This window comes from Cryptomeria japonica, chromosome 9 (genome assembly GCF_030272615.1).
Source record: "Cryptomeria japonica chromosome 9, Sugi_1.0, whole genome shotgun sequence".
Lineage (NCBI taxonomy): Eukaryota > Viridiplantae > Streptophyta > Pinopsida > Cupressales > Cupressaceae > Cryptomeria > Cryptomeria japonica.
In genome coordinates, this window is record NC_081413.1 from 735,730,244 (window position 1) to 735,758,012 (window position 27,769).

At 41.0% G+C, this 27,769-nt stretch overlaps 1 protein-coding gene across 1 annotated transcript in view; it reads right to left on the reverse strand.

The window, feature by feature from the left end:
- LOC131038673 (uncharacterized protein At3g49140) overlaps positions 1–27,769 on the reverse strand; it is a 260,478-nt gene that overhangs the window by 158,397 nt on the left and 74,312 nt on the right. The gene's annotated exons all lie outside the window — the stretch shown is intronic.

The window sequence follows — 27,769 nt, forward strand, 5'->3', positions numbered from 1 at the left end:
TTGGTCCCACGCCCTTGTATCTTTCGTCTATGTACCTTCCAATGTACTATTGGTACCAGGTTACCTTTTCTCCATCAACCTTGGGTGGGCCTGCAGGATTGGGGATTACTCGATAGAGCGAGTTGGGCTCCGCCTCCCGCTCACCAGGATATATTGCTGCCACAAACCGATCTTTTGCCTTCAGTACCCTCTTCAGACATAGCCCAAGCATTGCGCCATATTCTTCCAAGTCTATTTCTTCCTTCGAGTTAAATGGCTCACCCTCCTTTCCATCTTGTTCCTCCTTCCTTCATGCCTCAGCTTCCTCGTCAATATCGTAGGCAACGTATCCCTCACAAGGTCCTTCATACGGAGTCCCCTTCTTCTAGGGTCCGCCAAGCCTTATCCACACTGCTGGGTCACCAAAGTAGATGTTATTGTTGTGCCTTGCACACACTCCACGTCGTCGACAAGGTCCCCCCCTTTTTAATCTTGTTACCTCGTTGACGTCCTGTGTGAAATTTTCTTACTGAGCAGAGGGAAGTCGCAACGGTGAAGATTTTGAGCGTTGGGAAGATGATTTGACCTAAGATTGAGCTAGCCTAAGTCCTAAAATCTAGAGGGTTCGCACATTGAAAAGAGAGGGCAAGATTCATCATCAGCTTTGAGAGAATAAGAAATTGAAATCAAAGTTCGCACATTTCAAGCGAATTGGCCGAATTTGCACTTAGCAATGGTGCGTCTAATAATAAAATTCACACTTTGTGAACAAAATGCCCGAGTTTTGAATGCGGAGGATTCAAACTCAAAACAACTCTCACCAAGCATATGAAAGGCGAATTTTAAAAGGTAGAGGCATATAAAAAAAGTTCGGCAAAATGAAATTCTATGCATTTGGTCATTTAAGCTAATAACGGAAAGAAACGGAGCAAATCGTGCAATTTCACCTAATCAACCGAAAATAACAAACTCACAAAGTCCAAATCGCGCAATTCAACCCAAATGGCCGAAAAGATAAAACATTTTGAAACCTTGCAAAATAACCAAGTAACCCGAAAATCGCTCATAAAGGCTCATTTAGGCCGAGAATTAAAACAAGAGGTTAAACTTTCAAATCCCCTCATTTAGCCGAAATAATGAACAAACTCTCAAATCGCACTTTCCACCACCCGTTAGGCCAAAAATGAAAGAAAAGGTTCAAATCGCACAAAATGAGCCCACTAGCCGAAAAGTTAAAGCGTCCAAGTTCACGTTTTCATCTCATTGCCCGAAGTTACAAGACAATGTCGTGCAAGGCAATGTTTTTTGGCCAAAAAAGACAGCTTTTAAAACTCTCAAAACGGCTTATTAGGCCAAAAAGGTGAAAAGATGAAAATAACAAAAGCTCTAAAATTCGCAAAAGTGTTAAAAAGCCAAAAAGGGGAAAGAGATGCCAAAACTTGCAAAACCGGCTAAGAAGCCGAAAATGAAAAAGAAAGTTCCCAAATCTTGCAAAATCGGCTTATAAACCGAAAAACTCAAAAGATATCCAAATCGCGCCAATCTCTTCATTCGCCGAAAACAACAAGTGTAAATTCACGCAAAACATATTTGAAAGCCGAAAAGAGAGAAAAACGTTTAAAATCTCGAAAGGTCTATGAAGCCTGAAAATGAACAAAGGCTCCAATCGCGTGATATATCTTCATAGACCGAAAATCATCCAAGGTTTCAAATTGTGCGAAGTCTTCATAGGCCGAAAAACTCAAAAGATATCAAATCGCGCAAGGGAAAAGGAACGTCCAAGTTCGCAAAATTTCCTTGGATGCCGAAAACGAACACCAAGTCCAAATCACGTGAATATAGCCTATTAGAGTCTTCAAAGGCAAAAGGAGGAGGAATTGTAATCGAGCAAAGGAAGCCCTAGGCCGAAAAGGAGATGAAGAAGTAAGTATTGCGCAAGCTTCAATAGATTCAATTCACGCAATCTTCCTCTTTTAGCCGAAATTTGAAGGCAAGGGAGGAAGGAGAAAGTCGCGCAAATAGTTGCTTCATAAGCCAAAAAGGGTAGAGAGGGATTAAACCACGAAAGGAAATCTTTTAAGCCAATAATCTCTCAAATCAACAAAAATACCCGAAATTCTATTTCAAAGGTGAAATCGAGTTGCAGGGGGTCGCATTTTTGGAAAGAGCGGAGTTTTACCTTCTAAGGGGCACCCAAGACAAGCTTCTCACTGCTAGGTACATCAGAATTTCTCCTTCAAATGATTAAATTTGTGCAAAGTGATCATGTTGCTTAACCTAAGGTTTAATATACAAGGTAAAATTCAAATTAATTTTGAGAACTAAATACCCAAGAGATAATCATCATTTGCTAAAATCGACCTTCCAGCCGAAATTCAGACTTAGACAACATTTAGGAGTTCTGGTCCGAAACTGCAAAGCGCATAGAATCATCTTTCAAAAATTGCAATCGCAAAATCATCATCAAAACATTCAAACGCTCAATCAAAGCTAAAAACTTGAACGATGAACCTGAACCACAGCAACCTTTTTAAAACATCAACAATCAAGAACATCTCAAAAATCCGCTTCGAAAGCAACTACCCGAAACCAACTAATCTTTAGTGTCCAATTCGTATTTAAAACGCAGAGTTTAAATTGTTTAAATTGCCTGTTTTAAACATGCTTTCGAGTTTCAAATTATCTCGTCAATCATCAATTTTTATGCTAACGTCGTCTTCTGGCACTACTGACCCACTTTTCTGCCTTTAACTTGTCTCGTAATCCGTGTCCGAGTGTGCAGGATAAATGCCTAATCAGGCTGCAGAATCTTCAAAGGCATCCGACGCACCAAGAACATCACAGACCTCCATAGCCGACATTCCCCGCAAGCTGGAAAATATGAAATATCAGTATCAGGGGGTGATCAAAGAGTCAAAGGTCCAGAGTGATTGGGATAATATTAGGGATACAAACCTTGGGCATATAGACATTCAAGACTTCAAAGAGAGTGTATGCTCCAAATGCATATGGCAAACCCAAGCGGATGCTAGAAAGTGGCATCGCGCAGGCTGCTGGTTTCCCACCGGCAACCCAAAATTATGAACTTGTGGTCGAGGCCGCAAAGTACTATCAATCGAAAACAAGAATGGTAGTGGTAAAGGGAATGGTAATGGCCGACTTCGCACCTAAGGCTATCGAGGAAGCATTTGACACCCCGCTGCCTAAACGCGCCACCACAGTGACCATTGATAAGGCCCAGCTCGTTGTTGACAAAGATCCTAATAAGTGCAAGATATTAGTAAACGAAGAATGGTTTAAAGTAAGAAGAGCCCCGAGCACTGGGATTGTCAAAAAGACCTACAAAAGCAAGTTCAATGATGAGTATGGGGACATGGTCACGCTGCTTAACTGAGTTATGGGGCTCCCCTAGTCTAACCTGTATGAGGATTGGATGTTCTATTTCACCGAGCAGGTCTTCAATGGAAAGGCTAAGTTCGACTGGGCTCAGATCATTAGCGATAACATTCACATGCAGCTAGGGGAGCTCGAGGAGAAGAAATACTTCACCATGACCTCCTACTTAGTCTATATGTTTGCTAGGCATCAGCATCTACCACGGTTGATACGAAAAGGTGGAATTGGGAACGGGCCAAATCAGGTGAAAGTGTACGACTGCTACCCCCAGCTACATTATTAAAACATAGCTCAAAGAGAGAAAAACAACATTGCTTATGCAATTGGTCAGTATGAGCACGTGAATGATGCATTTGCAATGCACATGGTTAGGATGATGCAAGGGGGATTACACATAAGGCTGTCAAAACAGGCTATTGCACTGGTATGGAAGTACGGAGCATGGTTCATCCAGTTCCCTCGCTTTTCCTACATCAAAATTTCAGGCTTTCAGGGAACACCATTCCGACTTCCCTGATATCCATCAGACAGAATGATCCTTTTGGAAGTTGCAAGACAAGCGCACCCAGCAGGACATATGCTCAGAGAGAAGAGGTAGTCAGGGTTCACATTCCCAATGGTCATAGGGAAGAATGATGTGTATCTCAAAAACTCTGTGCAAGCTGAGGAACCCTTTGATGAATTAGCAACATATTGCTTGCAAGAGCATCTCCCCAGGAGATACTTCAACCCCCCTAGGCTAGGAAATAAGGCCTATGGCAAGCACTTCAGGAGTAAGGCATCCATAGAGGACTACTGGGCTAACTGCCTAGATGACTTTGAGGTCCGTCGGCGGGAATACTCAAGGTTAAATGTTCAACAAATGAGAGATTTCGAGTACCGCCAGGTCCCTGATCAAGTAGTTGATTATAGAGATTGCCTACAGACCCAAGATTATGAGGTAGTCAAAGACCTCCCACTAGCCATTAACTGGGCCCAGGACTCGATCACAGACTTGGATTTCATCATGGAAGGTCCTAGGAGATATACAAACAATTGGCTATCCCAACAGATAGAAAGGCTAACTCATGAAGGGACTCAGTTCACCTACAATATGATGGGCAATCTTGATTCCCATTCTTCAGAGGATGAAGGAGCGTCAAGTGCGCCAAGGGAAGAAGAGGTTGAAAAACCTAAGAAGAAACGAAAGAAGGCAAAGGCTGGCAGGGGAACCCGGACATCAAAGGGAACAAAAAGGGAAAAGATACCAATTAGGAGGCCAGAAGTCACTACCTCGTCCAAGGATCCTAGTTTGGATGATGATGTAGTCGAGCTTGATCATCTACGTACCCCACCTTTACAAAATGACCCAATTGCACCAGAGGCGAATGATTCGCAGACGCAAAGTGAGCAAGAAACAAAGACACGAATCATTAGTTTGGAGAGACCTGAAAGGAAAAGATACCAATTAGGAGGCCAGAAGTCACTACCTCGTCCAAGGATCCCAGTTTGGAAGATGATGTAGTCGAGCTTGATCATCTACCTACCCCACCTTTACAGAATGACCCAACTGCACCAGAGGTGAATGATTTGCAAACGCAAAGTGAGCAAGAAACAAAGACACGGATCATTAGTTTGGAGAGACCTGAAAATCGGGTCAAAGATGGAGAAATTGTGCCAAATAAGGAGACTGGCAGACAAGAGCTCACGCAGGGGAGCAAACATGAGGTGCAGCAGAAGGAAGGTGACAATAGAGATAACACCACAATTGAGGGAGAAAAGGAAGAAGATAGAACCTAAGAACCTAGTAAGACTGAAGAGTAACCGCTATTAGAAGCTACACATCAGTTGCTCAGTGAGGTGGGAGAAATCTCAACTGTGAGTAAAGGACCAGATACAACGCCTAACCCGCCTTCTACATCCGATCAGCCACGGATAGGCAGCAAGTCGGCTGAGACATCTAGAGGACAAGATGGGGAGTTGGTGGTTACATCAGGACAAACCATCCCTCACGATTGGTTGATAGCCCAGACACAACGGAAAGCAGCTATCAAGCCGCCAATTAACCTAGAGGACATATTCTCTCGGATAGGAGAATCACGAGCCAAAGGAAAGAAGAAGCCAAGAACCTACTCCAGGATCACCAATGACGAACAGAGGAATCAGACAATTCATATTGCTGCTCCGCCCAAGGACAAACTAGTAGAACAAGTCGCATTGGCTGATCATAGCATCACCTCTATCCCGCTAGGGAAGGTGACCAAGGAACAGGAGAGAGAAGAGTTCAAGGACTCTGTTCAGAACATGCTAAGGCAACTGGATGAGATGACTGTTGAACGGGATATGTATCGAGCTCGTATCCAGCAGGCCGAGGGATACATAGATCACTTGCTAAGGCCATTACAGGATTTTGTTGAGTCCCACATTCCCCCATTGGCATTGGCACGGAAAACTACAGCTGAGTTCGAAGGAGTGCGTGATACCGCCAAAGCTATTAGAGAATGGATCCGGAGCATTAAGACAAGAGGGGAGAGAATCATCAAAGATGTGTGCGACGTAGCAATCAATATATAGTTAACCCGCGTAAAGATGGCAGAGGCAGAGAAAGAGTACTTCAAAATCCAGGAGACAGTTGACATAGCTCTACCCCTTATGAGGGCTCTCTTTTGGACTCATGCTTGGATACCCACACTACAAACAATCCTAGATCTCCATAATATCAGCACCTTTAAGGAATGGTATTGGATTGTCATCATGAAGAATGACATGGCGGACACCATCAGAAAGATTCAGGAGGATTGCAGGGAAGCCTTGTCTAGCATTGAGAATATTAGTGAAAATATCCTTAGGGCATTGGTCATTGGCTAGAAAGATGACATGGGAGGTGACGATATAGTATCATGATGGACTAACAGGTTGAGTACGCCTTGTCTAGCATTGAGAATATTAGTGAAAATATCCTCAGGGCATTGGTCATTGGCTAGAAAGATGACATGGGAGGTGACGATATAGTATCATGATGGATTAACACGTTGAGTACCGATAAAACTACATACTCCACGGAGGACATAGGATTTGCCAGCAAGCTGCACGCAGATATACTGCGAGGCTCGTCAATCGGACTGGCGTGAATGGCGAAGGGTAGTAGACATCCATTGAGAGGGCATTCAGTTTAAAGTGTGTAATCCTCTCGTTTCTCCTAGTAAGGAATTGTTCCCATTGTGCATAAGGTTTCAGGAATATGTTCAGGCAGAGCAGGCAGCAAACAGGGACATTTGGAAAGATTACTTGCAAGGGGAAGTTGAATTTTTGGTAAAAGAGTCTACCTTAGGAAAAGAGAAAGTGCTTTCCTAGAGTTAGTTATTTCTTTCCAACTACCCAAGTTCATTGCAGATTTTGAGCTCTGTGCAAGTGCACTTTTTGGGGAGCAACTTTATGTTGGGTAGTTATTAGTTAGTTGGTAGTTGGTAAGGAAATATTTGTTCCTTATTAATAGGTATGGGCAGCCATGCCTTAGAGGATGAATCTAGGCCACTTGTAAGATTAAATCTGGGCCATTCATCCAATTTTGAAAATCTATATAAGGGACTATTTTCCCTCTTTTTGTAAGAAGTTCTAAGATTGTTGCTGAAACATCGGCGAATTTTATGCAGATTTAATGGAAGTTAAAGTTGTCTTAATTTTATGCGAGTGCATGATCTCCTTCTTCACTATTTAATTTTCATGTCATGTATTTTGTTTTTAGATAGTATTTTTAGGTTAGTATTTGATAGAAACCTTGGAGTTCATACCATTAAGGATTGACTAATTGTCACTCCCCCTGCATGGTTAGTTTGAACCCACTTATATGTTTAGTTCAGTTCTTGAATATCAAATGGATGGATGTAAAAGTTCTACATTTATGTTTTAATAGCATGAAAATCTAACTCTCCTTGAAGATTGCATTAGGTTTTACATAATTGTGCTTTATTAGCTGGTAAAGTTGAATCTGGTTTTTTGAAGGTTTCAATCTATTTATCTGAATATATTGTCTTAGATAAATTAATTAGATGCTTTATCTCTCTTTTCCTCTCTCTTTTCCCCTCTTTTTTCCCAATTAATTAGATGCTTTATCTCTCTTTTCCTCTCTCTTTTCCCCTCTTTTTTCCCTTTTTTATCAAAAAATTGAAGTCCAAAACAGCATCATGTTAAAGAGAAATTCGATGAAGTCAAGATTGTAGAGTCTTAGGGAACCCATACAACCAAACTGATTTTATCTAACCACGTAAGTCCCCTTGGTGTTTCCAACAAAACACATCAAACAACTGAGTTATCCTGCAATCATGAACTGACAGTTGGAACCTTGAGGTCATCCCCGTTGATCAATTAAAAACAGCATTAGGGATCCCTTATTTCAAGAGAGGATAGGATACTCAGCGAGAATATTCTATTCTGCCTTGGCTGGATAGAGTTGTAGTAATACTATTTTAGCCACATCAACAGTTAGTATGGTGTTTGTGGATCTGAGGCACTGCAATGCCTTCAACCTTCTTCGGCACCAATCTTCTTCTATGAAGGTGATTGGTTTGGCCCAATCCTCATCCAATCTATAAGGTTCTGCAACTACCACCAGATCTTCTTCTACTTCCTTGCCCCTGCCGATGGTCTAGTCTCCCTTAGTTGCATAACGCAACATGTTGATTGCTATTACTGGTTTATCACGTTCTCGGTAGATCTTCAATTTAGAGTCATTTACAGGATCACGTATAGGGATGTCATCCAAGGTAGAAAGTTTTACTGCTCCGTTCTTCCCAACCTCCATGATTTTATAGGGTCCTAACCAACGAACTTTGAACTTACCAGGTCAAAGTTCGTTGTGACCATTATACTTCAGAACCAACTGACTAGGACAGAAGTTCATCCACCGAAGATGTTTGTCATGCCAATACTTCCATCGACATTGGGCCACCTCCGTCGCCCACTGTGCCATCATTCAACGTTCATCCAACCGTGTAAGGTTCATAAGACGGGCATTCATACTGCAATTCATAGGCTTGGTACAGTGTATTCTGTCGGTACCACGACCTCTTGGTCGTACATAAGCTGAAACGGTGTGTGTCCGTCGTTACCATGTATGTAGTATGGTAAGCCCAGAGTACTGTCGGAAGATGTTCTTCCCAATCCTCCTGTTCAACTCCATATACTTGTAAATGATAGATACTAGTACTTTGTTCGTCGCTTCCACTTGACCATTTGCCCGAGGATAGTACGGACTTGACAAATTGTGGAAAATTTTTAATTCCACTATCATCGTACGGATGACTTGATTAACAAAGTGAACCCCCCGATCACTTGTGATCTGGATGGATCCCGAACCTATTTACAATTTGTTCATACAAGAACCTTGTCGTACTTACAGCGGTATTGTCTGGGAGGGCTCTGGCTTCCGCCCACTTCATTAGGTACTTCGTGGCTACAACGATGTACCGAAGACTGTGCATGTTGCTCACTTTCAAGTCCCACAAAATCCAAACCCCATCTTTCAAATAGTTCTTGCGGCTGAGAAGGAAATAGAGGCATGAAATCTCGTTTAAGTGGTTTCCCTGTACATTGGCATGTATCACATCCAACAACCCACTCACGCACATCGGTGTGCAAGGTTGGCCACCATAGTCCTGCCAATAGTACTTTCTATGCGGTGGCATCAAGTCCCATGTGGCCTCCAACAAGCCCGTCATGAGCTTCTTTCAATACACTAGGAATTTCCTCCTGCATCACAAATCTCCTTAGGATCTGGTCAAGTCTCATCTTGTACAGTAGGCCATTAATCAGCTAGAATGTTTTGCTCTTTAGTGCCAACTTATGTCATTCTCCTAGTGGCATGTCTCGTGGAAATGTTGAAGTGGACAAGTACTCATCAATGTTCTCGTACCAGGGAGTAGCGCTGCTATTAGGAACAGGTGGACATCTAGAAAGTCCCCATTCACCCCTTCCAAGGGTTCACCGGACTTGATCCTTGACAACTGGTCAACAATGACATGGCTCTTCCCTTTTTGTACTATGATAGTTAAAGTGAACTCTTGGAGGAATAACAGCCATTGGCTTACCCGGCCCTTAATTATTGGCTTATTCACCAAGTACATTAAGGCCTGGTGATCCACATAAAAGGTGAACGGTGTTGCGAGAAGGTAATGGCCGAACTTTTGTACGAAGTACACCATTCCAAGTGCCTCCCTCTCCGTCGTGTTGTAGTTTCGTCCAGCTTTGAAGAGCAATCGGCTCGCAAAAAAGATGGGATGATCCAACCCCTGTACGCCTACCTATGCTAGAGTGGCACCGATGGCATAGTTCGAGGCTTCCACGTGAACATGGAACTCTTTGTCCCAGTTAGGGTATGCTAGGATTGGTGCACTCACCAGTCGGGATTTTAGCTCCTTGAACGCTTCTTGTTTCGTTCCCCACTTGAACGGTTCACCTTTCCTTGTCAGCTTGTCCAGAGAGCAGGAGACATATGCAAAACTTTTGATAAACCTTCTATTATAGCTGACATGTCCAAGAAAGGATTTTACTCCCATGACATCTACTAGACTTTCCATATTCACGATGACCCCTACCTTGTCGGGATCCGTTTTCAATCCTTCTTTGCACACAATGTGAACCAATAGCTTACCCAGTGGTACCATGAATCGGCACTTCTTGGGATTGAGGGCTAGTCAGGCCCACCAACACCTCTCCATGCATTCTCTGAGTGCCTTTAGGTGGGTTTCCCGATCATTGTAGATCGACCAATCATCGAGGAATGCTTTGAAGCTTCCCACAAACATCCTATCAACACTGTGCAATATGATTCACTGGAAGCTGGCGGGAGCATTACATAGGCCAAAGGGCATCTGATTCTGTGCATATACTTCATCCTCCACTATGAATGTTGTTTTCAACTTATCTTCCTCTGCAATGCTGATCTGGTTATATCCAGAAAATCCATCTAGAAACAAGTATATCTCATGGCCCGTCACCTCCAAAATGTTGTCCATGAACCGGATCAGGAAGGGATCTTTGATAGTTAATGCATTTAGGCATCGAAAGTCCACACATATTCTGATCTAATTTGCTTCCTTCTTTAGAGAGATGGCGATCGATGAGACCCAGTCGCTAGTTTCCACCTTAAAGATAATGTTGGCTTCCAACATTTTCTCAATCTCTTCATTTACCTTCATGGCATAAATCTTGTTCATTCTGTACGACCTTCTCCGTACGTGCTAGGCACCGGGTATAAGGGGTATTCGATGTATGCACAATTCTAGGGGTATTCCTTTCAAGTCCTTGTACGTCCATGCAAAGACATCTTTGTATTCTAAGAATATTCTGAAGGTTGTTGCTTTCAGTACGGGGTTCCAGTCATCCCCTACAAGTATCACCTTCGGATCGTCATCATTTCCCAGGTTGACTTTATTCACATTGGATTCCTCGTACTTTATGGCCTTGCCTCGTTCAAACCAGTGTGCAAGTGTATCATCCAACCAGGTTACGCCTTCATGGTACTCCCCGTACTCTAGGGGAAAGGTTGTGCTTTCCGTACCTTCACCTGACTCCATCTCACAGATCTGTAGCATGTGACAATTGGGGTGGAACACTTCATAGTCTTCCATCTACCAATGGAAGAGACCATTGAGATAGCTAGTTTCATCCTCCGAGCATCCCTCCAACTCTAATACCCATTCGTCATTGGGTTCCATCTTTTCCCTTCCATCTTGTGAACCCCATTCCCAATTATGCGAGTCATTCGAGTCAGAATTAGATGATGCCAGTTCTTCACTTACGGCCTGATTTCGCAGGTCAATCACATACTTGTGGCTTTCACTCTCAATGGACAGTGTATTTCGCTTCCAGTTATGATTTGCCTTGGCCGTGATCAGCCAACCTCTCCCGAGGAAAGCACCGTAGGCCTTTTTCTCCACTGGGATGACGACGAAGTCGAGGAAAAAGTGTCAAGTGCTAACAACAACCTTTTGTGCCATGAGTGTTCCCAAGGCTTGATACCGTGCTGGTCAGCAACAACAAGGTTGAATGTTGGCGGCCAGAGGGTTGGTTTGTCGAGATCCCTCCATGTCTCTTCTGGTAATACGTTCACTCTGAAGCCGCCGTCAACAATGGTATTCGTTAGTTTTCGCCCCATGATCTCCATTTCTACTACCATTAGCTTCCGGCCAATACTTACAGCAAGTAGCATGGGATCCTCAACAGACGTGCCAGGTAGTTCTTCTGCCAGCGTGGGGTCCCTAGCAAACGTGCCAGGTGATTTCGTCGACGGCTAGTTACATTCCGCGCCCATATTATTACCGACTACATTTGTGAAAGCCATCGTCAATTGCAGCATTGTCTGGAGAAGGTCAGATACCCTTACTAGTACGATGGCTTGCAACATTTGTTTGATTACAGTTTTTTCAGACTTTGATCGAAGCAGGGTAGTGTTGTGACCATTTCACACATCGCCCCATTTAAAATGGGGACCCCCTCTTTTTGCTCGTTTTTCGCTCGCCTTTCGCTTCGTTTTTTAGGGTTTTGGTAGTTTGTCAGTTGTCTGGATTAGGGTCAAGCCTTAGGGTTTTAGTTTCCGTCTTTTCAGGCCAGAGTCTAGTCAGTCTTGAGAGTTTTTAAGCTTCCTTTTGTAGGATGCAATTTTGAATGAAATGAATTCGCCAGAATGGTCTATTTTCAATTAGAATTTTGAGTACAGAGTCTTAATTTGTCTAAATGTTGATGATGAAAATGTGAATTTTATTCAATTAAGTAATTTTGACCAAATTTTGAGTTTTTGATATTTGATCCCGAGCATTGGAAAGGTCTTGTTTTTGCCTTGTGAAGTGATTAAAATCCTAAAATCATGATATTTTGGCCTGTAGGAGCAAAATCGCTCCTGTCCCTCAGTGAAGGACCGGAGCTCGTTTTCAAAAATCTTACTGTCTTTGCAGGATCAAGATGATTTTTCGAGTGGAAGTGATAGACAAAGGCGTGATCTTTCCGTTGAATATAAATTGAAGAATTTCACGAACACGGAAATGCCCCAGGAGTCAAAATCGCTCCTGTCCCTCAGTGAAGGACCGGAGCTTAAAATCAGACATTGCTTTGTCCTTGCAGGATTTTAACAACTTGATGATTTGAAGAAGTCCAAAGAGATGCATTTTATCAATTGAATATAATTTGAAAGCACAAACATGAAGAAAAGTGGACCAAACATGCAAAATCGCTCCTGTCCCTCAGTCAGGGACCAGGGCGAAATCCATTGTAGCTCCCGTCCCTCTCCCAGGGACCAGAGCGAAATTTCTTATAAGGCAAAATTCAGGCAAAGATCAAGCAAGTTTTATGTTCGAAGGCAAGAAAGGAGGTGAATTGAACTCATTGAAGACAAATTGAAGATTACCAAACATCTACAAGGGACCCAAATGCCCAAGTTCGCTCCTGTCCCTCAATCAGGGACCAGAGCGATTTTTGCCTTAGACAAATTTCTTGCCAAGTTTGAATGATTTCCAAGCCAAAGATGAATGAAAGGAGGTATAACAAGATCATTGAAGATAATTCTTGAAGATAGTAAAGTGAGATGAAGCCTACAAGAGCAAGTTCGCTCCTGTCCCTCAGTCAGGGACCAGGGCGAAATTATGATTATTTTGCTTTCTACCTAAGTTCAAGACACTCCAGGACGAAGTACAAGGTGGCGAGGACGTTTTAAGGCATCTCAATGAAGAACGAAGTATCAAAGGTCGCCAACATTGAAAGATTTGCACCAAATACCCTAGTTCGCTCCTGTCCCTCAGGCAGGGACCAGAGCGAAATTTTCATAAGGACTTAGATTTTGAAGGATTAACAAGTATCAGGTGTCCAAGGGGATAAAAAGGACTTCATTTTACACGATGAAAGATATGGCAAGTTGATGAAAGCAAGCATGAGCTCAAAACCTTAAAGTTCGCTCCTGTCCCTCAGGCAGGGACCAGAGCGATATTTATCATATTGGCCAAATCCTTCAAAAATCACGTTAAGTCAAGATCATGCGAGGTGGTAAAGGGTCTAAGGTATCTTAAGAAGATGATATGCAAAGGTTCCAAACGTCAAAAGACTATCAATTGAGCCAAGGAAGCTATATCGCTCCTGTCCTTCAGACAAGGACCAGGGCGATTCTCATTAAAACACTCATGTTCCTTCAAAATCATGACAATGCAAAGGTACAAAGGATCGAGGACGCCATTTGGAAGGTGATGATCGAAGAACAAAGGTTGAAAGATGGCAAATTTTGGCTAGAGCTTCAAGATCGCTCCTGTCCCTCTCCAAGGGATCAAGGCGATAATCCTCCAAACATCTAAATGCCTTGATAAAACAAGTGAAACAAGCGTGGAATGGAGAAACAATGTCATTGCTTGCCATATAAAAAGTATTGGTGATTAGAGAAGCGAGATCAAGGAGAGAAACACCAGGATCGCTCCTGTCCCTCACCAAGGGACCAGGGCGATATTTGCTAAAACACTTGTTATCCTTCGAAGATCATGTCAAAACAAAGTTGCAAAGGGTTTAAAACGTCGTTTGGAAGGCAATGAATGAGGAGTTAAAATCAAGAACGAAGAATTTCAAGTAAGAACATAGGGATCGCTCCTGTCCTTCTCCAAGGGACCAGAGCGATATCACCTCAAGAGGCGCTCATTCGCACAAGCAAGTTGGTCAAGTTCGAAATCTCTAGCGAAAATGCCAATTCCAACGTGGAGATGATGGTTTTAAACGTCAAAAGTGCAAGAATCAAGACCAAATTGATAGATCGCTCCTGTCCCTCAGTCAGGGACCAGGGCGATGAGGTTTGTATTTTTCATCTTCAAATTTTGGCGCCAAAACAAACATTTTTTAAATTTATTTAAATGCCTAAAATCGATAAAGTTTCAAAATTCAATTAAATTAGCATTTAAATATTGCGCTTGATCATTAATTAATTATTTTTGCCTTGTAAAAAAATCGAATTTGTTAATTAAAAAAAAAACGATGGCATTTAATAATTAATTATTAATTAATTAAAAATTTAAATGGAGCGCTTGGTTTATGAAGGTCGGCCTTTGTTATTTATTCAAAGATCATTTTAAATTGCCTAATTTTATAAAAGTCGGCCTAGAGGGGATGGGTGGTATGAGCGCTTATTAAAGGAGGTGAAGATTTTCATTTTCACATTATCGTTTTACCATCTTCATTCACATGCAATTTGAGGAAGACAAGAGAGAAGTGTTCAAGATGGTGCGAATTTCATTTCAAGCAAGGAGGTGCGAAGTATTATTCAAGGAGGTGTGAACTTGAAGTTTGAATTAAGGCGAACTTGCCAAAGACGTCAAAGACATCTCCAAAGGTGGCAAGATTGATAGAAAGGACGTTCACTTGAAGATCACGTGGAAAAGACTATCTAACGTTAATTTTGCCTAGGCGAATTCTTCTATTTTGCATTCTAGAGTTAGCTCTCTAGTAAGGTATGGCGATATGGTTTTATTGTTTAAATTTTGAATTGTTGATCGTCATAGCTTAAATTTTGAATTTTGATTTTTTTGAATTCCCCTAGCTCAATCGTTTTTTTTAGGAAATGATAACTCAAAGATTCATCATGATGTTTCCTAAAATTTATTCTCTAATCTATGTTATGCATTGCAAAATCTAGTTCTTATTATGAAATGTTGTGTAGGTATGGCAACCCCGAAGGCGGGAGCATCCACCAGTCGTCCAGCTCTCATGAAGGAAGATCAAAAGACCGAAGAAGTGGAGACCAAGATCGTGTCGAAGTGGAGCAACATTGGAGATACCAACTTGGGTAACTTCAGCACGAAGAAGTTTCGAGAGGTCCCTTACATTGGCAAGCCATCACCTGTCGCCCGGAGAATAATCGAGAGTGGCATCATTAAGGCGGCCAGTTTCCCTCCAGCAGTTCAGTGCCATGAGTTGATGATCGAGTGTGCTCGTCATTATGATCCTCAGTCCAGAACGATCGTGTCCAATGAAGGGAACACTTTGGCGTACCTTTCAGAGGAAGCTATAAGTGAGGCTTTCCATCTTCCAGAGCACAGAGACATGATATACAAGAGCATAGAAGGAGCCAGGTCAATGTATGAAGATGATCCAGATGCTTGTCTAAGCATTATCAACAAGAACTGGTTACTCAAGAGTCGTCCTCGCCTGAGCAAGATCCCGAACACACCACACAGGATTGATTTCCAGGAGGAGTACAGAGATTTGATCACAATGCTCAACCGAGTTACAGGAGCCCCTCACGCCTTCTATTTTGAGAAGTGGATGTTCTACTTCATCCAGGTGATCGTTCAAGGGAAAGGAATAATACATTGGGCTAGGATGATTAGCCATTGCTTGGACGTACAGTTGAGGAGACTCAAGGCTACCAAGTCTTTCCACATGAGTTCATACGTCATCTATGCCTTGATTAGGAGTTTTGAGTATGCAGGACTACCTCACAAAGGAGTGATTGGAAGAGGACCCGGCGAGGTCAGAGTTTGTGATTCCTATGTCCACTTGCATCATCCGCCAGGAAGCAACTACAAGCTAGTTAATGATACCTTCACGATGAACATCACAAGGACGTTGCAAGGTGGGATTCACAACAGATTATCTCAAGATGCACAGGAACTAATAAAGAGGTATGGTGCTTGGTTTATCCAGTTTCCGAAGTTCACTTATATCAGAGTTCATGGATGTCCTTTACCTCCATACATGTTGCCGAGATATCCGACAGACAGAATTGTGTTACTTGAGGTAACAAGACAGTTGGCAGCATATGCGAAGGCATTCAGAAACAGACATGGGAATGGAGTTCCAGTACCTATCATTTTGGGCAATTCAGTTGAGGTATGTCCTAATGCTTTAGCTATGGATGACGCAGAGAAGGAGTTAGCCTTGTACTCTTTTTCATCTTTTGCTTTGAGAGAAAGCTTTGATCCACATGGACATTTAGAGGAGACAGTCGGTAGGAAGTTTAAGCATGAGTACCAAATAGAAGATTTTATGATGAATCTCTTAGATGATCTTGAAGTGAAACGAAAAATGCATTCTAGATTGCCTTTGGATTTCATCAGGAAATGCAAGATTTACAGAGTGGCCGACCAAGCTTAGGACAGTGGCAGACATATCCAGTCATCCTATGATCGAGAAAGCAAATCAATAAGGTTAGATTGGAATGAGCCCGAGGTCGTGGATTTAGATGCTTTGATGGCTTTAGTCTTGTCTTGTACTCGCAGATGGGTTGACGTACAGCATCAGAAGTTGAGAGAGCAAGGCATAGCTATGACTTTCACTTTGGAAGAGAAACCAGCCGAAGGTGGAGCTAGTGTGAGTGAAGGCAATCCTAATCCTAGAAATTCAGGTGAAGGTAACGTTCGATGTGCCAGTGAAGGCAATCTCCATCCAAGAGGTTCGAAGAGGAAAGAGAGACCTGAAAAGAGGGAATCTTCCAAAAAGAAGCAAGGGGCCAACCGAGATCGTTCATCCGGTACTTCTTCTAGACCAGAGAAGAGGACACTTCAAGTGGAAGAATCCATGGAGTCGATGGTACAGAATGATAGGCAGGAAGAAGGACAGGCACCGCAAGGGTCACCAGATGGATCTCTCCAAGATTATGAGTTAGATGAAGATAGATAAGGCAATGAAGTAACATCTCCTCCCAGAGAAGAAGAAGTAGTGCATAAGGAAATTCAGGTTCAAGAGACAAGATCGGCCATCCCAGATTGGTTGAAGGAAAGATTAACTAAGGTGATCGTGATAGAGGACGAAGATAATGTAATTGATTTAGAGAGCCTTGTTGGACATTCACACGAAGTAACAGAGAAGAGGAAGGCTACCAAAATGTCCAAGATGATTAGAGATGAGACTGGATCCAGAAAACTGCAGATAGCTACACCGGCAGTAGACAAATATGAAGGTGAGATCTTAACAGAGGAATATGATATACAGACTTTTGAGCTAGGACCATCCACAGCAGAGCAGACACTAGATGATGCTACCGATTCATTTGAGGCATTGAAAGACAAGCTTAGAGAAGAAATGGAGAAGAATAGAAAGCTTGAGAGAGAGAGAGGTGCATGGAGGACATATTTCAGTCATCTCAATGAACCTTTGGGACGTCAGGATCCAGTTAGATCACCAGTGCAGGCACTTCCACTTCAATCAATTAATGAGGCAGAAAGATTCAGGAATATGGTCCAGCGTACGAGTACTTGGATGGATAAATCTCATACAGTTGCCGTAGAATTTGTAACAAGGATGATGAAGACTATTCATCAAGCTATCCAGGTTCTTGAGATAATCCACAATTTGATGATAACAGTAGCCGCATTTGCTCATACCAAAGATGTTATCATTCCTGTCTTGAAAGTAATTAGACACACATCAAGGAAGGTCTTAGCGCAGGAAAAGATCATGGATGGAGGACCTCACAGTTTGCTTCAGTGGTCAACCTTACTCCATATGAAGAGTGTTTTCTTTGAGGACATCAGTACTAGATGTAGCCAAGTTGAGGAGGTGATCAATCCGATCCAAGACAGAGTATTTGAGGTACTACGTACCATTCTTGGCAGAAAGATCGAGGTCGAGACAGATGTGGATATGCAGGAATTAGAGGATAGAATCAAGGTCATCTTTTGCAAGGACGCTAATGTCACAGACGAGCAATATGATCAGATGTTTGCCACCATGCTCCTGATTGAAAGAACAAAGGAACTTGAATCTTCATGGGACGCAGCTCTTCTAGATGCATTCGATCAGGTCATCCACTTGGAAGAAAGTATGAAGAATCTTCCCGAAATTCCAATTGCAGAGATCGAAGGAATCGTATCAAGATTCATTGCATATGCTAAAAAAGAGAATTGGAAAGGGAATAAGATTCTAGATGAGAGGTTGTTATAGATGACATGGCACCTCAATTGTCATTGGTTTATGTCTCCTAAGTTTTTGTGCCAAATTTAATATTTGGCTATGCATTTAATATTGTTCAATAAAAAGGAGGCCATTTGTAACAAACCCTAATTAGGGTTTAGGTGTCATGATCTTGACCGTTGATCTACTTTCAATCTGGACCTTTCATTGTAATTGAGGATGCTATTTATACCCTCATTTTCATTTCATTTGTAATAGATGATAGTTAAGAGATTAGAGAGAAAGTTTGATGTATTAGAGAAATTAGAGTTAGAAGCAATTTTACTTTTGTAGCAAGATTGAGTTTGAGGAGAGGAATTCAAACAATTGTTGTATATGATGACTTTGAAATCAATGAAATATTGAAGTTATGGTGTTTTATTGCAACTTTCTTGGTTATCTTCATGGTTGTTCAATTTACTTGAATCATGCTCAATCAAAGTAGTGTGTTAATTCGAAGGACATAGTGTGAGACTTGATCTTTGGTAGGATTCGTAATCCAAACCACTAGCTTCTTGCTGATTGTAGGAACGCCTTGCGTGGTCCACTGGAGATATTTGAATCACTTAACCTTCAATCATTATTGTATCTTGGATATGTACCTTCGTGGTAATGTCTTTGATCTTTGATGCATTGAAAATCATTTCGTTACCTTAGAAGATCGCATCAATTTCAATTAAGTTGTTATTTTATGGCGAAATTGAAGTTGGTAGAATCTTGCCAAGTCTTGTCTACATGAAGTCATTCTTAGGGTTAGAATAGATTAGATCTCTTGTAAACCCTATCCTTTTGTTATTTTTTTAAAAAGCTTCTTTAGTTAGGTAAGACTTTCAGAGTGTAAGGCCCCTTGAGGATACAGCAAATCACATCATACCACTGGTGCTTGTCCACACGTAGAGACCCTACTAACCAGAACATTGGAGTCATCCTAACTGATCCTTCATGCGAATCTTCAGCAGTTAGAGACTTTATTCAAGAGAGGATAAGATGCCTTTAGGTATTTTATTCTGTGTATGATGGTGTACAAAATACATGTCAACAAGTAGTTCCGGCATTATGTGAGGCCCTTCATTCTTCCGCCATCGCCCGTTCAACATCCACTTTGGCATCACGGAGTCTTTCCTTCTTCGTACGAGGATCCAGATACATTGCCTTTTTGCTCTACAATCTTGTAATTGCCAGTTACCTCTTCATCTGGCTCCTTGACGTCCAGCATATTTACCCCCTTCTATTTTGGGCAGTCAATGTCCTCATGGGACCACACCACTTACACAAAAAAGTTCCACTGTTTTTTCCACTCTGACATTCCCGAGCAAAGTAGCCCCCACTCATTAGCCCCTTCGCATCAACTGAATTTTACTCCTTGGCGTGTTGTTATTGGATCGATTGTTCCCTCGCCAATTATTACGGTATCCTCCTAGTGAAGCATTAGAGTTTGTTGGCGATTTAGGTGGTGTGGTTGGCGGAGTAGCTTGACCGCCTTTTGTGAAGAGCACTTGTGTGCTTCGTGTTTTTAGATTGTACAGGCATTCCTTAGTGGAATGTCCCAGCACCTAACAGATGTCACAAAAAGATTTCCTTGAACATGTTCCCTTAGTATGACCTTCTGCCTTGCACTCAGTACACTAGAGTTCCTTACCCTCTCTGCCATTATTCTTGTCAGCCTTAAATTCCTTCATCATCCGCAACATATCCTTCCAGAGGGCTTGTACGGTTTTGGACTCTCTGTCACTACTTCCATCCATACTGTCATCATCACTCGCCCTCCTCTTTCCCTTTGATGTTTTGTTCTCGCTCTCAATATCTATTGCTCTGTTATAAGCTTAATCATAAGATGGTGGAGGGACCGCATTCATCTTCCTTCTAAGGGATGGTACGAGTCCTTCCACAAACCATCGTTTCTTCAATCCATCAGTTGGTTGGTTTTCCATGTTAGTTAATAGTTCCTTCAGCCAACGGTTGTAAGCCCGTACACTTTCATTTTTGCCTTGCTTGGTATTGTAGACTTTAGCCACAATTTCGTTGTCATCCCTCGGGAGTTTGAAATCCTCTTGGAAGGCTCTCTTCAGATCATTCCATCTTGTTTTGTGCTAGGCATCGAGATTTGTATACCAATAGATTGCAATTCCTCGAAGGGTGGCCGGAAATGCCTTCAATCAGTAATCCTGGTTGTATTGGCCATTTGCCTCCCAAATGGTTATACATGTTTTGATGTGTCGTCTCTCCGAGGTATTCTGATTGTGTGCCATTGTTCTCATCTGGAAGCTACCATGTGCCAGAAAGGTAGTGTGTGCGTTCGACCAGATTGGACCATTTTGCTCTACGTGTTTCGGTATTGCACCCTCGGCCGCACGCAAGCTCTCTATGCGTCCAGCTTTTGTGTCTTCCGCACCTTGGACCCCCTCGTTTCTATATTCTCTCCTTCCTATAGTCTTCAACTCTCACCCTCCTATTTTTTATGGCTCCGCTAGAGACAAATTCCCAATTCTATATAGGTTGGTTGCAAAAATTTCAACGACCTCCCCCTCAAGGTCCCATACTACCTCTTCGTCACGTTCGAAGTGTTCCGACAGGCTATTATGGGACTCGGTTTCGTACTCTTCACTGGACGAATGTGTGGCCTGGTCGGCAAGATCCCCCTCCACTACGTCTAGAAGTGGTAGGTCCCTCACAACCCCTACCAACTGGTTCCACGATTTCTACCTCTCCTGACTAGGTCTCCAACTCACACTCTGACTCTTACTCCGCCTTTTGGGACTTCCCGAGCCTTCAGCAATCTCCTTTAGTCGTCATCTTTGTTCACTTTGTTCTCTGATACGTAAGGATCTACGTACCAATCCTTCCCCTCCCTCTCGGCTGGTACTAGCTAGCAAACCGCCGGTCTTTATTTGACTGTAGGGGCATTAATCGCTAGGGGTACAGCGTCTGCTCGTATCCCTCTCTTCCTCTTCCTTATGGTTTTGTTCTTCGTAGCTCTGCAATATTTGTTGCCGACGATGTTCCCGATCAGTTTCCTCCCTTCGGTCTTGCAGTTCAATTAGGTTCCATGCCAACAGTCTCGGAAGACTTTCGAGAAGAACAAATACAGTCGGGTTGACTGTGAGTTCGCCACGTACCGTGTCTTCAGGGACCGCTCTCTCTCGAGCTTCCCTCTGCACATACTGGGTGACCGAAACCTCCCACAGGTCCACCAAATCCTCCGTCAATTGATCCTCCCACGCTTTCGCTTAGGTGACCTCTTCATGCGTATCATTGTCCATAACAATCAACTGCTGGTCGAATGGTCGGCCCATCAGTGCCTACCGCCTGCCGCCATATTGATCTCCAGAATTTGAGTCAGCAACGGCGCCAAAATGTTTGCTTCCTATGGTGTCAGTTTGAATTACAGAGCAACATAATGGAAGTATACAAATAACATTTATAAAGCAATTCACAGAATATAGAGAATTCACATAGGCCAGAATGATGTCTTTTATTTCATCAACAAAATGGATATACAATCAATACTACTGCCAGGGTTCCTTACAATCACATATATATTGCTTGGCGGTTGGCGGAAGTACCAGCTGTTGCAACTACCAACTAGCCCTACGGAACCCCTTATGGCCAATTAATTACATAACAAAAGTATTATTCTTGTTTTTCCGCCTAACACAATAACACAGAACTATATACATATACAATAGTGTATTTCAATCTCGTACAATTTATGAAAACTTTTTAATCCTTTGACTATGAGGGAAGTTACGTCACAATTCCACAATCAATATAATTAGAGTGAGCCATACAAATTTGTATGATATTGTATCTCAATGTCATCAAATTTATTAAGACTTTAAACCCTTTATGACCATATGTAGGAAGTCTGTGACAAGTGGTTAAAAAGCTTGCAACAAGGATGATATTGTTCTATGATCGGTGAGGAGATGATGTGGAATGCATGCAGATAAATGCATTTTTTGTTTAAAGTCTATGTTAAAATGTCATTTCAAGCAAGGTTTGACCCAGAAGAAGTATTCTTAAGATGGAGGGGTATCCATTTGATGAATTAGCACACAAAATCCAACAAATGTTACTGATCAAAAACCATGTGGAGAACTGAGAGGAGGCACATGTTAGACATTGTTACATTTGTCATTGATGTCAAACACTTTTTAAAATTTTCACTGATCCTGAAACGCCAGGTTGATTGAATGGTGATATAAAAATCTTCAAGCAATGAAGTGGTTCTAGGATGATGACTTCGCAAGCTATTATTGTTGAAAGTCATTGATCTTGAAGAAGACAGTGACATAAGGTCAATATAATGCAAAACAATAAAATGGTATATAGTATAATATATTCTTGTTTTGAGAGTGTTAACAATTGTTTCAAATTTACACAGTGAGTACGTAATAATAATCAGTAGTTACCAGAACAATAAAATCATATACAGTATAATATATTCTTGTTTTGAGAGTGTTAACAACTATTTCAAATTTACACAGTGAGTACATAATAATAATCAGTAGTTACCATTAATTTTTCTGAGTTCCAACTTAGTGTTGAGCCCGAATAAGTGAGTAACCCAAACCTTCATAAACTGATTACAATTAATTGAAACAATTGTATTGTTATTTGCAAATGTCTAAACACAAGTTGTGTGTAATATCCCCCTTAATTTTTTCCACAATTACATTCAACACAACACTTGTTATGGTTAGGAAAAGAAAACCAAATGCTGCTGAAAGTAACCCTCCACTTTCTGATCACCAAGAGCCCAATCTGGGAGGGTAAGAGCATACAATGACGAGGGGATCGTTAGATGCCAATAACTGAAAATGATTACAATCTTCGGGCAGCAAGCCAGTCGCTTCCGCTTATACAGTGGGATATTGAAAGCAATGCAATCACTTGGCGGTAAACCAACCAAGAACAAGCCAAAGAACTGAAGAGTGCAATCACTCAACCGCTTGTTCAGCGAGAGGACTAGAAATGAAATTCAAATCAACTCTACTGCTTATGCAGCGGGAGGACAATATTACAACAATATCCAAAATAGGCGGCAAAGCCAGCCTCTTCCACTAATGCAGTGGGACTTAAAGCAATAATCCAATTAGGTTGCTGTTAGTACTACTAACCAGCTTACAATGCATAATATGGATTACAAACTAAGAGAAAATCACTATTCCAAGATAGGCAGCATGGCCAGCCTCTTCCACTTATGCAATGGGACAAAAAAGAACAATAGGAACTGCTGTTAGTACTACTACCAGCTTTACAATATGAATCATAGAAGTAAAGAATGGAGGACCAACAGCTACAAATAATAACCAAGTTCCTTCTTTCCACACCAATAAACTTACACACCCCAAAATCAACTCCCAACACCAAAAAGCTCAAGGCACACCAAGAAAGCTCTTCACACAACCAACTACAAATTCTGATACTAACAATAACACACTGAAAATACACATACCAGCAAGCTACAAACACACTAAAATGCTCACAACTTCCCCAAATCAACTCCGAATTGCACCAAATCAAAAGCAAATGAGAGATATAACATAGACAATGCAAATAGAACCTCAAACCTGCACCACGAACACCACAAACAATCAGCATGCAACCCGAGGCAGCAATGAAAAAGACGTCCCAGCTGAAAAAACTTCGATTTGCAACAATAAATCCAAATCAGCAAACTCACGGCTGTAAATTGGTAGACCTCATCGCCTTGGTAGTAGGAAACTTCAGAGCCAATACCCAGAATGATATAATCAACAGGCAAGGAGATATAAATAGAAGATCGCTTCAGCCACACCAAAAACAAGCAACATTGAAATCCACACCACACTGAAAATCTGAAAATGCACACTAAAATCGAACCACACATTCAAAAGATCCAATCACAGCTAGGAGTGATGTCTCATACTCGAAGTTTGTCAAGAGCCCTAGGAGGTATTCACCCTTGAAGATTTTCTGGAGTCAATCCGACAGCATAATGGTGTGAATTGTCTGAGATATCAAAACAAGAGCCCAGCACTCTTCTTTATAACTTTTTGGAGCCCCAAATTCAAATTCAACTCCCTCCAAATTGCCATGAAATGAAATGAAATGGCATTACACTTGGGCATCCAAACCAAAATAACTTTAACTTGGCAAAAATCATATTTTTCCCCCTAGTGGCCGCTCAAATAATCAACCATCAAATGTAATGTAAAGTTGTAATTCTTTTTAATAAAAAATACCTCCATGGGTGTCCAGACTTAGGGAACAAAACATTAATCTATCCTCAAAGTGGTCATCAAAAGCATAAACGGCATCACCATATAAATCAAATGTATCTTTTTTAATTCAATCCCTTATCTCTCCATAGTGGCGTCAAAATATTCAACCATAGGCTAAAGTTCTGCTAAATATTTCCAAAATGTGATGCCAAATTAACACAATTAATTCAACAATAGAATATGATGCCAAAATAAAATATTAATTTAAGTCATTTAAATGATAAATGACTAAGTCCAATAAACTGCACTCTGGCACTCCATTATGAAGGTAAAATATTTCACCAAATAGACTTAGGATTAAGATATTATTTTCTCTTCTTTTTTTTTCCTAAGTCGTCCATCCATAAAATAATCAAATATTAAAACCTTATGCCTAAGGTAGTAATATAATAAAAATACCTTCACCTCAAATACTAATTATTGCCAAATTGAGCCGGGGACTGAAATGCTAGAAATTACCAAAACTCAACTGAGTTGGAGCTCTGAACTGAACTACTAAAATAGTCATTTGAGTGAACACAGGATCCTGCCAAAATACTGCCAAAAATAGCCACTGATATGAGTTGCAGAATCCTTGCCAAAAATAGTACTTATTATAAATAGCATACTGCTAAAAATAGTAAGTGTTTCCAAAGTGTTTTTTACCACATTCTGAGTAGCTGCCAAACTTACTAAAAATAGTAAGTCCTGAAGAAGGTCCTCAGATTAGTTTGCATGTTATACCATCGTAGAGAACTCAACTGCTTCTGCCTCCACTTACTAAAAATAGTAAGTCAATCAAACTCCAGAACTTGCTATGTATGTACCCTCATTGCGAAGCTTTCTGAAAACCGAGAAGGAATCCAGAACCCAAACTGACAAATTCCAACAACCTTCAAAATTGCAGAAACATCCTCCCAGAGGTAGGAAACCCTAATTTCTGCTTCCGACTAGCCTACAGGTCTCCGAAATAGGCTAACGGTCAATTAAACTGATTCATGCTGAGAAGGGGACATTACATTGTGGTGTATCATGTTATTATTGTCTCTGAAGATTGAACCAATAGTCCAGTAGGTTGGATTTAGTTAACCTGTCAAAAGAAGTTAATGAGTAGTTGTTGGTTAACTTCGGTTTATAACTGCATAACTATTCCTCAAACTGTTAACCGATAGAAGACATTGGAAGTCTGATGCAAGTGGTTTATGAGAAGAGTATTCGTTCAATAGTTTGCATAACAAGAATGTTAGTTGAAAATGGTTACAACCTCTTTGTAACTGTCCATATCTGATTGGTAGTCTGGAGAAGATATATATTTGTTGTGTGTGATGTGGTTTGGTGATTAAGAGGTTATTCTGAAGAAATTGAAATGCAGAAATATTTCAGTGTTTTGTTGAGAACTGTTCCTATGTAATGACTTCTGTAGCATATCTCTGAAAATAAGAAATATGAAGAGTATTCATGACATCAACTATTAAGAACCTGGAGAAGTAATGCAACAGAAATAGACCACTTCATGGTTTGGTGAGATTGTATTGAACAGAAAAACTGAAGCTGATAGAACTATTTTGGAAACATCTTACTTACAGATTTCAGATGTTGTGAGATCAGTATTAACAGTGATATGTCTTATCTTTTCGATGGTTGTTTTGAGTTTGTATGAACAGTTTCTCTTAAGATTGTTGATAAACACAGTTTGTGAGGATTTTTTTGCAGATTGCTATTGTTGGGTTACATCAAAATATCTGAAGGGTGCCATTGTTCAGTTTGTAGCACTTTTGCTTGGATACTTTCAAAGTTGTAAGGTGTAAAGTTGCAAGTTTAAAATCAGTACTAAGTCATTTTATGTGTAACATCCTTAAAGTTGATGCCTCAAGGATGCCGAGTTGGTGCTCAGATTGACAAGGTTGTGTTTGTTAGAGTTGATGCTCTCAAGAAAGGAGTTTGGTGGGTGTGTGCCCTAAACTCTGTTGTTAATGATTTGCGAGGCTGGATTAGGACAGTAGATCCTAGCAGCTCTTCTCACCGTGGTTTTTCCCATTCCGGGTTTTCCACGTATTTTGTTATACTTGTCTATACATGTGGTTGCATTCTTTTCAGTTTTGATTTTCAAGTTATTAGTTTATCAAAAACACTTTAATTGATTAAGAATCTGAAAATTTTATCTACTATTGATTCACCCCCCCCCCTCAGTAGTAGAATTGTGTTCTACAGTACAAAACACTATTAAAAAGTTGGAGCTATACAGTGGGTAAGAATTGAGAGGAGGTACAATCCAATGCAGTGGATAAGATAATACAAGAAAGCAAGTGCCAAACATTAAAGCCAACATAGAGATAAAAAACTTAAGATACAGAAGGTTGCGTAGGAGAGGTAGATCATAGATCATGTAAACAACAAATGAGAAGAACTAGAGATACCAAGCATGTGGCTGACTGGTTCAGAGTTGAGGAGAACTGGACAGGGGTATAGGAGATGCAAATAACAACAATAATCAATTGGTTTAACCATAAAAATAAGTGAAAATATAGGATGGTAAAAAATAGGAAAATAAGCATGCAAAGTTTCAAGGTGCATTATTGGTCTATCCTGTTTTGAGATGATGCTATTTCTAATCAAAACATTCATTGAAAGACCATGGGACATCAGCTGGACATGGACAAAATAATATTCCAGATGGTTTGGTAGGCATGCAATGATAGCAGTGATGAATCATACTTCCGCAGCTTAAAAACAAATGAATCAGTAGTAGTGAAGAAAATATTAAAGTATTTAGAGGCAATGGAGTTCAAGCAATTGCTGGTTTCTTCTCTGTCTGCTAAGGAATAATTAGCAAAACCACCACAAAATTGTGTCAAGTTCTTAAGGACTTCTTCAAGGCTTGTCTGAAACTTTGGAATGTACATCCGCATTTATGAAACTGTGCTATCATGCAATAGATACAAAAAAGAAAAATATAAAGTGTCGCTGGCCTAGTGTATTGGCCTAGGATATCATCCCTTCATAACTAAGAAACCAAGTAGTGCCTTGCTATATCCCTGACAAGATTAAAAAATTACAATAGTAAAAAGAATCACTTTAAAATCATCTGTAGTCATAAGCAAATAGAATGCTTCTATGCCCTTTCCATAAAATTTAGATTCCTTTTTCACTAGCTAACAGGAAAAGTCTGAAATGTGACCTCAATTCATTATTTCTCTTGCCAAATATCTTCCAGGGAAATCTATTTCTACGAGTTGCCCAAAGTTCAATAGGAAAGC